This window comes from Eumetopias jubatus, unplaced genomic scaffold (genome assembly GCF_037043125.1).
Source record: "Eumetopias jubatus isolate StellerSeaLion01/CBP00866 unplaced genomic scaffold, mEumJub1_p1.0 scaffold_13, whole genome shotgun sequence".
Classification (NCBI taxonomy): Eukaryota; Metazoa; Chordata; class Mammalia; order Carnivora; family Otariidae; genus Eumetopias; species Eumetopias jubatus.
The window spans coordinates 27,676,586-27,689,097 of record NW_028274819.1 but is presented as its reverse complement, the minus strand read 5'-3'; the positions used below and the strand labels follow the sequence as shown (position 1 = coordinate 27,689,097).

Genomic DNA, 12,512 nt, shown 5'->3' with positions numbered 1-12,512 from the left:
CTGGTTCTTTGAAAGAATTAATAAAATTGATAAACCCCTAGCCAGACTTATGAAAAAGAAAAGAGAAAGGACCCAAATATATAAAATCACAATGAAAGAGGTGAGATCACAACCAACACCACAGAAATACAAACAATTATAAGAGAATATTATGAAAAATTATATGCCAACAAATTGGGCAATCTGGAAGAAATGGACAAATTCTTAGAAACATATAAACTACCAAAACCAAAACAGGAAGAAATAGAAAATTTGAACAGACCCATAAATAGCAAAGAAATTGAATCAGTGATAAAAAATCTCCCAACAAACGCAAGTCCAGGGCCAGATGGTTTCCCAGGGGAATTCTACCAGACATTTAAAGAAGAGTTAATACTTATTCTTCTTAAACTGTTCCAAAAAATAGAAGTGGCAGGAAAACTTCCAAACTCATTCTATAAGGCCAGCATTACCTTGATTTCCAAACTAGAAGGACCCCACTAAAAAGGAGAATTACAGGCCAATATCCCTGATGGACATGGATGGAAAAATTCTCAACCAGATACTAGCAAATTGAATCCAACAGTACATTAAAAGAATTATTCACCATGATCAAATGGGATTTATTCCTGGGCTGAGCGGTAGCTCAATATTCCCAAATCAATCAACGTGGTACACCACATTAATAAAAGAAAGGATAAGAACCATATGATTCTCTCAATAGATGCAGAAAAAGCATTTGACAAAATACAACCATTCTTGATAAAAACCTTCAACAAAATAGGGATAGAAGGAACACACCTCAGCACCATAATGGCTAGATACAAAATACTCAAAGCTAATATCCTCAGTGGGGAAAAGCTGAGAACTTTTCCTCTATGGTCAAGAACAAGACAGGGATATCCACTCTCACCACTGTTATTTAACATAGTACTGGAAGTCCTAGCCTCAGCAACCAGACGACAAAAAGAAATAAGAGACATCCAAATTGACAAAGAAGTAGTGAAACTTTCAGCTTGCAGATGACATGATACTTTATATAGAAAACCTGAAAGACTCCAAAGAATTGCTACAACTGATAGACGAATCCTGCGAAGTCACAGGATACAAAATCAATGTACAGATATCTGTTGCATTTCTATACACCAATAACAAAGAAGCAGTAAGAGAAATTAAGGAATCAATCCTATTTACAATTGCACCAAAAACCATAAGATACCTAGGAATACACCTAACCAAAGAAATAAAAGACCGGTACTCTGAAAACTAGAACAAAATTGGTGAAGAAGTTGAAGAGGGCACAAAAAAATGGAAAAACATTCCATGCTCATGAGATTGGAAGAACAAATACTGTTAAAATGTTTATAATAACCAAAACAATCTATACATTTAATGCAATCCCTATCAAAAAACCACCAGCATTTTTCACAGAGTTAAAACAAACAATCCTAAAATTTTATGGAATCACAAAAGACCCCAAATAGCCAAAGCAACCTTGAAAAGGAAAAGCAAAGCTGGAAGCATCACAATTTCAGACTTCAAGCTATATTACAAAGTGCAGTCATCAAGACAGTATTGTACTCACACAAAAACAGACACATAGATCAATGGAATAGAATAGAAAACCCAGAAATGGACCCACAACTATATGGTCAACTCATCTTCAATAAAGCAGGAAAGAATATCCAGTGGAAAAAAGGGAGTCTCTTCAACAAATGGTGTTAAGAAAACTGGATGGCAACATGCAGAAGAGTGAAACTGGATCACTTTCTTATACCATACACAAAAATAAATTCAAAATGGGTTAAAGACCTAAATGTGAGACAGGAAACCATCAAAATCCTAGCGGAGAACACAGGCAATAACCTCTTTGACTTTGACCATAGCAACTTCTTACTAGGCATGTCTCTGGAGGCGAGGGAACAAAAACAATTATGAAGTATTGGGACTGCATCAAAATAAAAAGCTTCTGCACAGCAAAGGAAACAATCAACAAAACTAAAAGGCGGCCTACAGAATAGAAGATATTTGCAAATGACATATCTGATAAAGGGTTAGTATCCAAAATCTATAAAAAACTTATCAAACTCAACACCCTAAAAACAAATAATCCAGGTAAGAAATTCATCAGAAGAAAACATGAATAGACATTTTTCCAAAGAAGACATCCAGATGGCCAACAGACACATGAAAAGATGCTCAACATCACTCACCATCAGGGGAATACAAATCAAAACTACTATGAGCTATCACCTCACACCTGTCAGAATGGCTAAAATTAACAACACAGGAAACAACAGATGTTGGCGAGGATGTGGAGAAAGGGGAGCCCTCCTGCACTATTGGTACAGCCATTATGGAAAACAGTATGGCATTTCCTAAAAAAAGTTAAAAATAGAACTACCTATGACCCAGCAATTTTACTGCTAGGTATTTACCCAAAGGATACAAAAACACTAATTCAAAGGGATACACACATGTACTCTAGTGTTTATAGCAGCATTATTTACAATAACCAAACTATGGGGAAACAGCCCAAGTGTCCATTGACTGATGAATGGATAAAGAAGATGTGGAATATACGTATATATCCCATGGGAGGTGGTCTGCTCAGTGCTGGAAGCCCAGAGAGGAGACAGGGACGCAGCCATCAACTCCCTGCTCCAGATGGCCGAAGAGTCCTAGAGCCCTGGCCCCCCAGGTTGCCTCGGCCCTCCCGACTTGTTGCCTGGCTGTCCCCCTCTCATGCCTGTGAAGGAGCCCTATGTAGCCTTTTCTCAGATGTTTGTAGTCCCAATCCTCACCCTTGTTTGGGATGCATGTGGGTTGTTGGTCCCCAGCTGCTGAGCGCCACCGTTGCTCAGGTGTGGGTGTGGATGGTTCTCCTCCCGGCTTCTTTGGGAGAAGATTGGTGTATCACATTGGTTGATTTGCAAATATTGAACCACCTTTGCAACCCAAGAATAAATCCCACTTGATCATGGTGAATGATTCTTTTAATGTATTGTTGGATTCGGTCTGCTATTACTTTATTGATAATTTTTGCATCCATGTTCATCAGGGATACTGGCTGTAGTTCTCTTTTTCAGTGGAGTTTTTGTCTGGTTCTGGTTGTCAGAGTAATGCTGGCCTCTAGAATAAATTTGGAAGTTTGCCTTCCTTTTCTATTTTTTTGGAATAGTTTGAGAAGAATTAGTATTAACTCTTCTTTAAACATTTGGTAGAATTTGGGGTGCCTAGCTGGCTCATTCAGAAAAGCCTGTAATTCTTGATCTCAGGGTTGTAGATTTAAGCCCCACAGTGGGTGTAGAGATTACTAAAAAAATAAATAAACTTTAAATGTTCGGTAGAATTTGCCTGTGTAGCCGTCTAGCCCTGGATACTTATTTTCCATCTGTTTATCTTCTTTGGTAAAGTGTCTGTTCAACTCTTCTGCTTGTCTTTAAACTGGATTGTTTGCTTTCTTATTGTTAAGTTTTAAGAGTCCTTTGTGTATTTTTGGATACAAGTCTTTTATCAGATAGGTGTTTAGCGACTATTTTCTCCAGATCTATGGCCTGTCTTTTCATTCTTTAACAGTGTCTTCTGCAGAAGCAGAATTTTTTAATCTGAATAAAATCCAATTTAAAAAATTTTTCTTTTCTGTATCATGTTTTTGGTGTTGTATCTAAAGACACATTGCCACCTAGAAAACAGAAATGTTTTCTTCCAGGTGTTTTATATTTTTGCATTTTACATTTAGTACTATGATTCATTTTGAGTTAATTTTTATGGAAAATGTAAGGTCTGTGTCTACATTCATTTTTTAAACATAGGAACACATAATTGTCTTAACACAATTTGTTGAAAAGACTATTCTTTCTCTATCAAATTGCTTTTACTCTTTTGCCAATGATCAATTGTCTACATTTGTGTAAGTCTATTTCATGGCTCTCTATTTGGTTCTATTGATCTATGTGTCTATTCTTGCACCAATACCATACTGTTGTGATTACCATAGCTTTATAGTAGATCTTGATATTACATAATGGGAGTCCTCCAACTTTGTTTTTCTTCTTCAGTATTGTGTTGGCTATTTTAGGTCTTTTGTCTTTCTTTTTTTATTTTTTTATTTTTTAGTAATCTCTACATCCAACATGGGGCTCGTACTCACAACCCCAAGAACAAGAGTCACATGCTCTGCCAACTGAGCCAGCCAGGCAAGCCTCTTTTACCTTTCCATACAAACTTTAGAATCACTTTGTCAATATCTATGAAATAGCTTACTGGGATTTTGATTGGGATCATATTGAATCTATGGATCAGGTTAGGAAGATTTGAATCTTAACAATATTACATCTTTCAATCCCATACAGAGAATACTTCTCCACATATTTTAGGTCATTTTTATTTCTTTCATTAGAGTTTTATAGCTTTTGGCATATAGACACTGTATATATTTTGTTAGATTTATACCTAAATATTTCAATTTTCATGTTATTATTGATGATATTGTTTTTTGAATTTCAAATACCCATGTGCATTGTTTGTATATAAGAAAGCAATTGACTTTTGTATACTAATTTCAAGTCTTATGAACTTGATTTACTTGTTTGCAGCCTTTTTGGGGTTGATTCTTTGGGGTATTCTATACAGATGATCATGTCATTTGTGAACAAAGACTGTTTTATTTCTTCTTTCCCAATCTGTATACCTTTTATTTTGTTTCCCTTTCTTAATGTACTAGCTACTACTTCCAATACAATGTTGACCATATCTCTATTCAATTTCTTTAATTTTTTTATTATGTTATGTTAGTCACCATACAGTACCTCATTAGTTTTTGATGTAGTGTTCCATGATACATTGTTTGCATATAACAATTTAATTTTTCAGTCTAGTCTTTTCAAAAGCCAGATATATTCTGGAGAACACTAGACTACCACAAATGCAAACAAATAGTGGTCTCAACTACAGTCACTGTGCAAGATATGGTATCTTTTCTAGAGCAAATTAAACGGCTTCGGATACATGGTACAGCTATTGGTCTGAAGAATAATTTCTTTTCCAAGCCTATCAGAATAAGCTTGCATATATTTTTAACCTTTCCCCAGGGTTATGTTAACTCTTTTCCGTGGTCTATCACAATATATTCTGAAGGGGCCTGGGCCACGTGGACATTCCTTAGAACATTGCATTAGTCCATTTTACTGATGACGTCATGTTAATTCAGCTGGAAGAGGAAGAAGTGGCAAGTACATTGGGGCTTTGATAAGACACGTGCACTCCAGAGTGCAGGAAATAAACCCTACAAAGATTCAAGGTTTTGCCACATAAAATGATCTGGGTCCAAGTAGCCTTGCTATTTGATTATGCTGGAACAACCCCTCCAGAGTAAAAGACAAGCCTCCACTCCAGAATCTGAATCCAAGGGACCCGAAAAATGATATGGGGCCTCTTGTGGCAGGTCAGTCAACCCTAACTAACATTGTAGGTAATATTCATTGAATGCTTACGTTTTTGTAACCCTTTTTCTGTAACCCCTATAACACAAAGGGGGACACTAAGGTACAGAATGGTTAATAACCTGTCTGACGTTACCCAGCGAGTGACAGAGCTGGGCTTTGAACCCTGACATTCTGGTTCCAGAACTCATACTCTTAAATCATTATGTGATATTGCCTCTCTATATCCAAGGTCAAGTCAGTGGCAAAAACTGAGCCTGATCTTGGGTTTCCTGAATGCCAAGTCAGTGCTCTTTTCGTTCACCTTCTCTCCATTTTTCCAGTTGTGGGTAAAGGTTTTCCTATTCTCCAGTTAAGGCTGTGTTCTCCACCTGATGTCGTAGTTAAGAGCTTACGTTATGGTATCAGACAGACCTGAGTCTCTGCCACTTCTCAGCAGTGTGTCATTGAAGAGATCATTCACATTCTTTGAGTTTTGGTTTCTTCACATGTAACTAAGAATAATAACAATAGTACCTGTTTCATGGAATTTATGTAAAGATTAAATGACGTAATATTTAATATGTAAGATAAAACCCTAGGACATAAGCTTCAATAATGTTAAGTGGCCTTATCATTTTTTAAAAGATTTTATTTATTTATTTGACAGAGAGAGAGAGACAGCAAGAGAGGGAACACAAGCAGGGGGAGTGGGAGAGGGAGAAGCAGGCTTCCCGCCGAGCAGGGAGCCCGATGTGGGGCTCGATCCCAGGACCCTGGGACCATGACCTGAGCCGAAGGCAGACGCTTAACGACTGAGCCACCCAGGCGCCCCTGTTTTTTTTTTTAATTCGTGGTTTATTAAAAATACGGAACGCTTCACGAATTTGTGTGTCATCCTTGCGCAGGGGCCACGCTAATCTTCTCTGTATCGTTCCAATTTTAGTATATGTGCTGCCGAAGCAAGCACGACAGTTTTTCTTTGAAGGCAGTAGTTCTAATAGGGTTATCCCTCTTTTACAAATACAAATACTTTTTTTTTTAAAGATTTTATTTATTTATTCATGAGAGACAGAGAGAGAGAGAGAGAGAGAGGCAGAGGGAGAAGCAGGCTCCCAAGGAGCAGGGAGCCCGATGCGGGACTCGATCCCAGGACTCTGGGATCATGACCTGAGCCGAAGGCAGACGCTTAACGACTGAGCCACCCAGGCGCCCTACAAATACAAATACTTTATAACATGTCCTTTATTATTCTGAGATAAAATTCATTAGTACAATAAATCATTTACACAGATAATAAACAATGAAGGCCCCAACTTCAACATAAAAGAGAAATGAAGGGAATGTACTTTATAATAAAATGTGTATTTCAGGGGCACCTGGGTGGTTCAGTCGGTTGAGCAGCTGACTCTTGATTTTAGCTCAGGTCATGATCTCAGGGTCGTGGGCTCAAGCCCCGTGTCAGGTTCTGCGCTCAGCACAGTCTGCTTATCCCTCTCCCTCTGCTCTTCCTCCACTCTCTGTCTCTCAAATGAATAAATAAAATCTTTAACAATATATATATTTCACTATACCAGTGCTCAGGCATGACTACATTGTAGGGCAAAGAGGCAGTTGGATGTTTGCAACTGTGCCTAGAAACATGCATGTCATTAGTAGCTATAAATGCAGACTGCTAGAGTTGTGTTGAAATGGTGATTTGAATGTTGAGAAAACTGACTATCAGTGATTTATTTTTTCTGAAATGATGAAAAATTTGCTCCAAATTGCAAACAAACCAAAATACAGCCTTCTTTTCCTTTATCGGCAAGGTGTGTTTCTAGAAAATTCAGTGTGTATTAGAATTGGGGGGAGACTGTATTTATATGAAAAATGAAGGTAGGTTGTAGGCACAGATACTTATGAACAGGTTGTTCACTGATGTATCTGGAAAGACATCAAAAGTTGTGAGGGACCAGAATAACTCTTTGGAGTGGACAGCATCCTTGGCAACTGTCCCTTAAATCCCAGCAGTGCTTCTAATCATTCTCACATGTGAAGATTCTCCCTCAGAAGCCAAATGCCCCCAGAGAAGTTCCACTTGCTTTGAGAACCACAGCCTCAAAGAAAATGTCATTATTATGTATGGTTTTATTATACCAGGGCACTGGCACTCAAAACTTCCCAGAAATTTTTTCTTCAATATAATAATTATTTTACACCATCTATCACCATTTTACAAATGAGGAAACAAGCTCATAGAGATTAAGTCACTCGTCCCTGGTTGGCCTTACCCAACCCTGCTCACTACCACTGGGAAACCGAAGGGTCTCTGGCCCAGGGCTCAACAGTGAAATTGCTCACCTCCATCTCCTGGAAACCCCCTAAGTTCTGGTTCTAGGGACTCTACTGAGCCGCCTTGCTGGTGCTATTTGCCTTTCCTCAGACCCTCTCTGAAGGCATCTGCCCCTGCCGCCACCCTCCCTGCCTCATTTCCACGGCCACTAGCTGCTCTTCAGGTCTTCCCCAGGGTAGCCTGGCTGAGAGGGCAGAAGGGTCCTCCCCTTTCCCACCTTCTGTTACTAGGTCAGAAAGCCTAGTTCTAGTTTCCTGAAGAGTTTCAAGGGGGCAGTAACTGATTTGATTTGGTCTTTATTCCAGGCCACTCTCCCTGGGAGTCTGATGTGGGCACCTGGGGCTGGCCTGGAAGGCTCTCTGCCACCGCTCACTTAATAATGTCCTTCCCATCCCTATACCAACCATGCTTTCCTTTCCAAGTGAGCCCTTGTTTCAGTTCTTTGTATGGGAACTTAAAAAGGGAGCATTTTTCAGCAGCTCCTTGGGGGGACCTCAGCAATGGTTTCCTAATATTAACCTCATGTAGAATAGAATACAAAATATTCATGAATATTTGGGATAAAGCTCATGACTTAGAGGGATTCCTAGCTCCTGGGTATTCTGTATGTTCTCTCTCCTTTCCCCTTCCTCTCGCCTTCTCCATCCCATCCTCAGACTATCAGAACTGTACATTCACTTCCCTGTTTCAGGGATAAAAGCTAGAGCAGCACATCTTCTAGATGTTAATCAGGTGTTGATGGTAACAATCCACTGATCTCCCCCCTCATTCCCACCCCAAACGTGTTCTCAGACAATGCCTTGCTTTGCCACTCATTCTAGTGTGACTTGCTCTGAACCTCAGGATGGGGTCTGACCTTATTTCATATTTATATTATACTGGTGTCAAATACAGTGCTGGCACTTAGTAAGTGCTCAATAAATATTAGGTAAACAAATGTATGAATGAATGAATAAATGAAATTCTCACTCTTTTGAGGTCCGAAATGGAAAGTTCTACCTTACCATTCATTAAACACAAATTAAAATAAGGGATACCTACTACCACCATTTTGTTTGGCAAATAATTTTGAGAGGATAAAATACAGTATTGGTGGGGCATCTGGGTGGCTCAGTCCTTAAGCATCTGCCTTCGGTGCAGGACATGATCCCGAAGTCCTGGGATGGAGCCCTGTGTCGGGCTCCCTGCTTGGTGGGAAGCCTGCTTCTCCCTCTGCCTCTCCCTCTCCCTCTGTTTGTGTTCCCTCTCTCACTGTGTCTCTCTCTGTCAAATAAATAAATAAAATCTTAAAAAAAATACAGTATTAGTATGGTAGAAGCAGGTGTCCCAGGTAAAGTACTCTGTAGGCACTCTACAGCACTCAGCAGCCCCGGGTTGAGAGAAAGAACAGCAGGCTGATATTCATAGTAAGACTACATTTGTACTGCACTGCTGAGGGGCAGTTTGGCAACATGTACCAATAACGTTTTCATGCTCATGAGTCAATAACTTATCCTAGAGAAATGATTAGATAAATGTTAAAAAATGTGTTAATGGTATCATTATTTATAATGAGAAAACTTGGAAACAAGTATATAAAATATGGTGCTGGTTAAATTAATTATAGCACATCCACACAATGGGTTATTATAGAATTGTAAAATAATATGTTCAAAGAACATTTAATGACATAGGAAAAGATTCCATAATGTATGAAAAATGTAGTAGCTACAAAACATTGCTGAAAGAAAATTTAAAAGGCACAAATGAATAGGAAAACATCTTGTGTTCATGGATTGGAACATATAATATTGTTAAAATGTCAATACTACCAAAATTGATAGAGATTTAATACAATCCCTATCAAAATGTCAGTGACATTTTTTGCAGAAATAGAAAAATCACCCTACAATTCATACAGAATCTCAAAGGACACCAAATAGCTAAAGCAATTTGAATAAAGAACAAAGTTGGAGGTCTCACACTTCTGATTTCAAAACTTACTACAAAGCAGCATTAATCAAAACAGGGTGGTAACAACACAAAGACAGACATGTAGACCAATGGAATAGAATAGAGAGCCTATAAATAAACCCTATCATATATGGTCATATGATTCTCAACAAGGGTGACAACACTATTAAATGAGGAAAGGACAATCTTTTCAACAAATGGAGATAGGAAAACTGAATATCCACATGCCAAAGAATGAACTTGGATCTCTACCTCACACCATATACAAAAATCAGCTCGAAATAGACCAAAGACCTCAATGAAGAGCTAAAACTAATAAACTCTTAGAAGAAAGCACAGGGGGAAAGCCTCATGATACTGGATTTGGCAGATATGAAACCAAAAGCACAGTCAACAAAAGTGACAATGGATAAGTTGGATTACATGAAAATTTAAAACATCCATGCATCATAGGACATGATCAACAGAGTATCCAGTATATATTTAGAACTCCTAAAACTCAACAACAACTAGAAAGACAAATAACTCAATTTAAAAATGGGCAAAGGACTTCAATAGACATTTCTCCAAAGAAGATATACAAATAGCCAACAAGCACATGAAAAGATGTGAATACCATTGATCATTAGAGAAATGCAAACCAATGCCCCAGTGAGATAATACCTCATAAGTACTGGGATGGGTATATGAAAGAAAGAAAGAGAGAGAGAGAGAGAGAGAGAGAGAAAGAAAGAAAGAAGAAAGAAAGAAAGAGAGAGAGAGAAAGAAAGAAAAGAGAAAGAAAGAAAGAAAAAAACAAGCGCTGGTGGGATGTGGTGAAATTGGAACACTTGTCCATGGCTGGTGGAAATGTAAAATGGTGCAACTGCTATAAAAAACAATATGATGGGGGCACCTGGGTGGCTCAGTTGGTTAATTAGCTGCCTTCGGCTCAGGTCATGATCTCAGGTCCTGGGATCAAGCCCCTCATTGGGCTTCCTGCTCAGCGGGGAGTCTGCTTCTCCCTCTGCTACCCGCCCCCCCCATGCTCTTGGTCTCTCTCAAATAAATAAATAAAATCTTAAAAAAAAAAGAAGAAAATGTGGTATATACATACAATGAAATATTATTAACCTTAAAAGGAAGACAATTCTGACGTATGCTACAACATGGATGACCCTTTAGGACATTATAATAAGTGAGCTATGTCAGTCACAAAAAGGACAAATATTGTCTGATTCCATGTATAAAGGTACACAGAATAGTCAAATTCATAGAGTAGAGTGGTGGTTGCCAGGGACTGAGGGGAGAGAAGTATGGGAAGTTATTGTTTAATGAATCAGATTTGCAATTTGAAAAGAGTTCTGGAGGTTGGTTGCACAGTAATGTGAATACACTTGTCTTTACTGAACTATACACTCAAAAATAATTAAGATGGTAAATTTTATATATATAAAACATTTTACTACAATTAAAATAAAAATTTTTAAAGATTTTATTTATTTGTTTGAGAGAGAGTGAGTGACAGAGAGAGAGCACGGTGGGGGGGGAGGGCAGCAGGGGAGAAGAGAGGCAGAAGGGGAATCCGACTCCCCGCTGAGCAGGGAGCCCGATGCGGGACTCAATCCCAGGACTCTGGGATCTTGACCTGAGCTGCACGCAGACGCTTACCCTTCTGAGCCACACAGGTGCCCCAGATTAAATTTTTAATGAAAATTTAAACATAAAAAATAAAAAGATAAATTGTGTATATATGGAATTATTTCATTTTAAAAATATATGAAAATATAGATGAGCAAATATATGACTATAGAGAGAGAACGTATATTATGTATTATGTATTACTATATAGAGAGATACAGAGGAAAAAAAACGAAAATAAATACCCCAAATTTTAGCTGTGATTCTCTGTGGGTCAGTTGAAATAAGAATGATTCCTATTTCCCTCACACTTGCTCTGTATTTTTCAACTTCTTACAATGAATATATCCAATATATCTTTTAAATCAGAAAAATATTTAAGAATAGAAATAGTACTCTTGATCACCTGGGTGATCAGTTGGTTAAGCGTTCAACTCTTGATCTCAGCTCAGGTCTTGATCTTGGGGTTCTGAGTTCAAGCCCCACATTGGGCTCCACACTGGACATGGAGCCTACTTAAAAAATAAAAAACAAGCAAACAAAAAACCCAACAGATATAGTTCTCTTAAAAATTAAACACTTGTGGGAGGGGAATCGGAGGGGGAGACGAACCATGAGAGACTATGGACTCTGAGAAACAAACTGAGGGTTCTAGAGGGGAGGGTGGTGGGGAGATGGGTTAGCCTGGTGATGGGTATTAAAGAGGGCACGTACTGCATGGAGCACTGGGTGTTATACGCAAACAATGAATCATGGAACACTACAGCAAAAACTAATGATGTAACGTATGGTGATTAATATAACATAATAAAATTAAATTTAAAAAAATTAAACACTTGTTTGGTAAAACCCATGGTAACTTTTTTAAACAGGTAAGACTAGTAAAGATCAGGAAAATATGTTAGAAACATCCATGACAGGATTAATATCCACAAAACATAAAAGGCTATGACAAATCAATAAAAAAATAAAATTCCTGAAAGAAATACAGGTCTTTTGCCTATAAATAATCAATTCACAGAAGAAAATATGTAAAAATGGTGCATGAATAGAAGCTTATTGTCATTAGCAACTAAGGGAATATAATCTATAGCAATAAAATATCTTAATCCATCTGAGTGGCAAAAATTAAAACAATGGGTAACATCAACTCTTAGTGAATATTCAAAAATAAGGATACTGTTCTACTCTATTGGTGGGCC

General features: G+C 38.1%; 1 non-coding gene across 1 annotated transcript; it reads right to left on the bottom strand.

Moving 5' to 3' along the window:
• Nucleotides 1-6,265: 6,265 nt before the first annotated feature.
• On the bottom strand, nucleotides 6,266-6,372 carry LOC114196941 (U6 spliceosomal RNA). The gene has a single exon (XR_003606827.1). It is a non-coding gene; the product is annotated as a U6 spliceosomal RNA (small nuclear RNA).
• Between the last annotated feature and the right edge of the window lie 6,140 nt (nucleotides 6,373-12,512).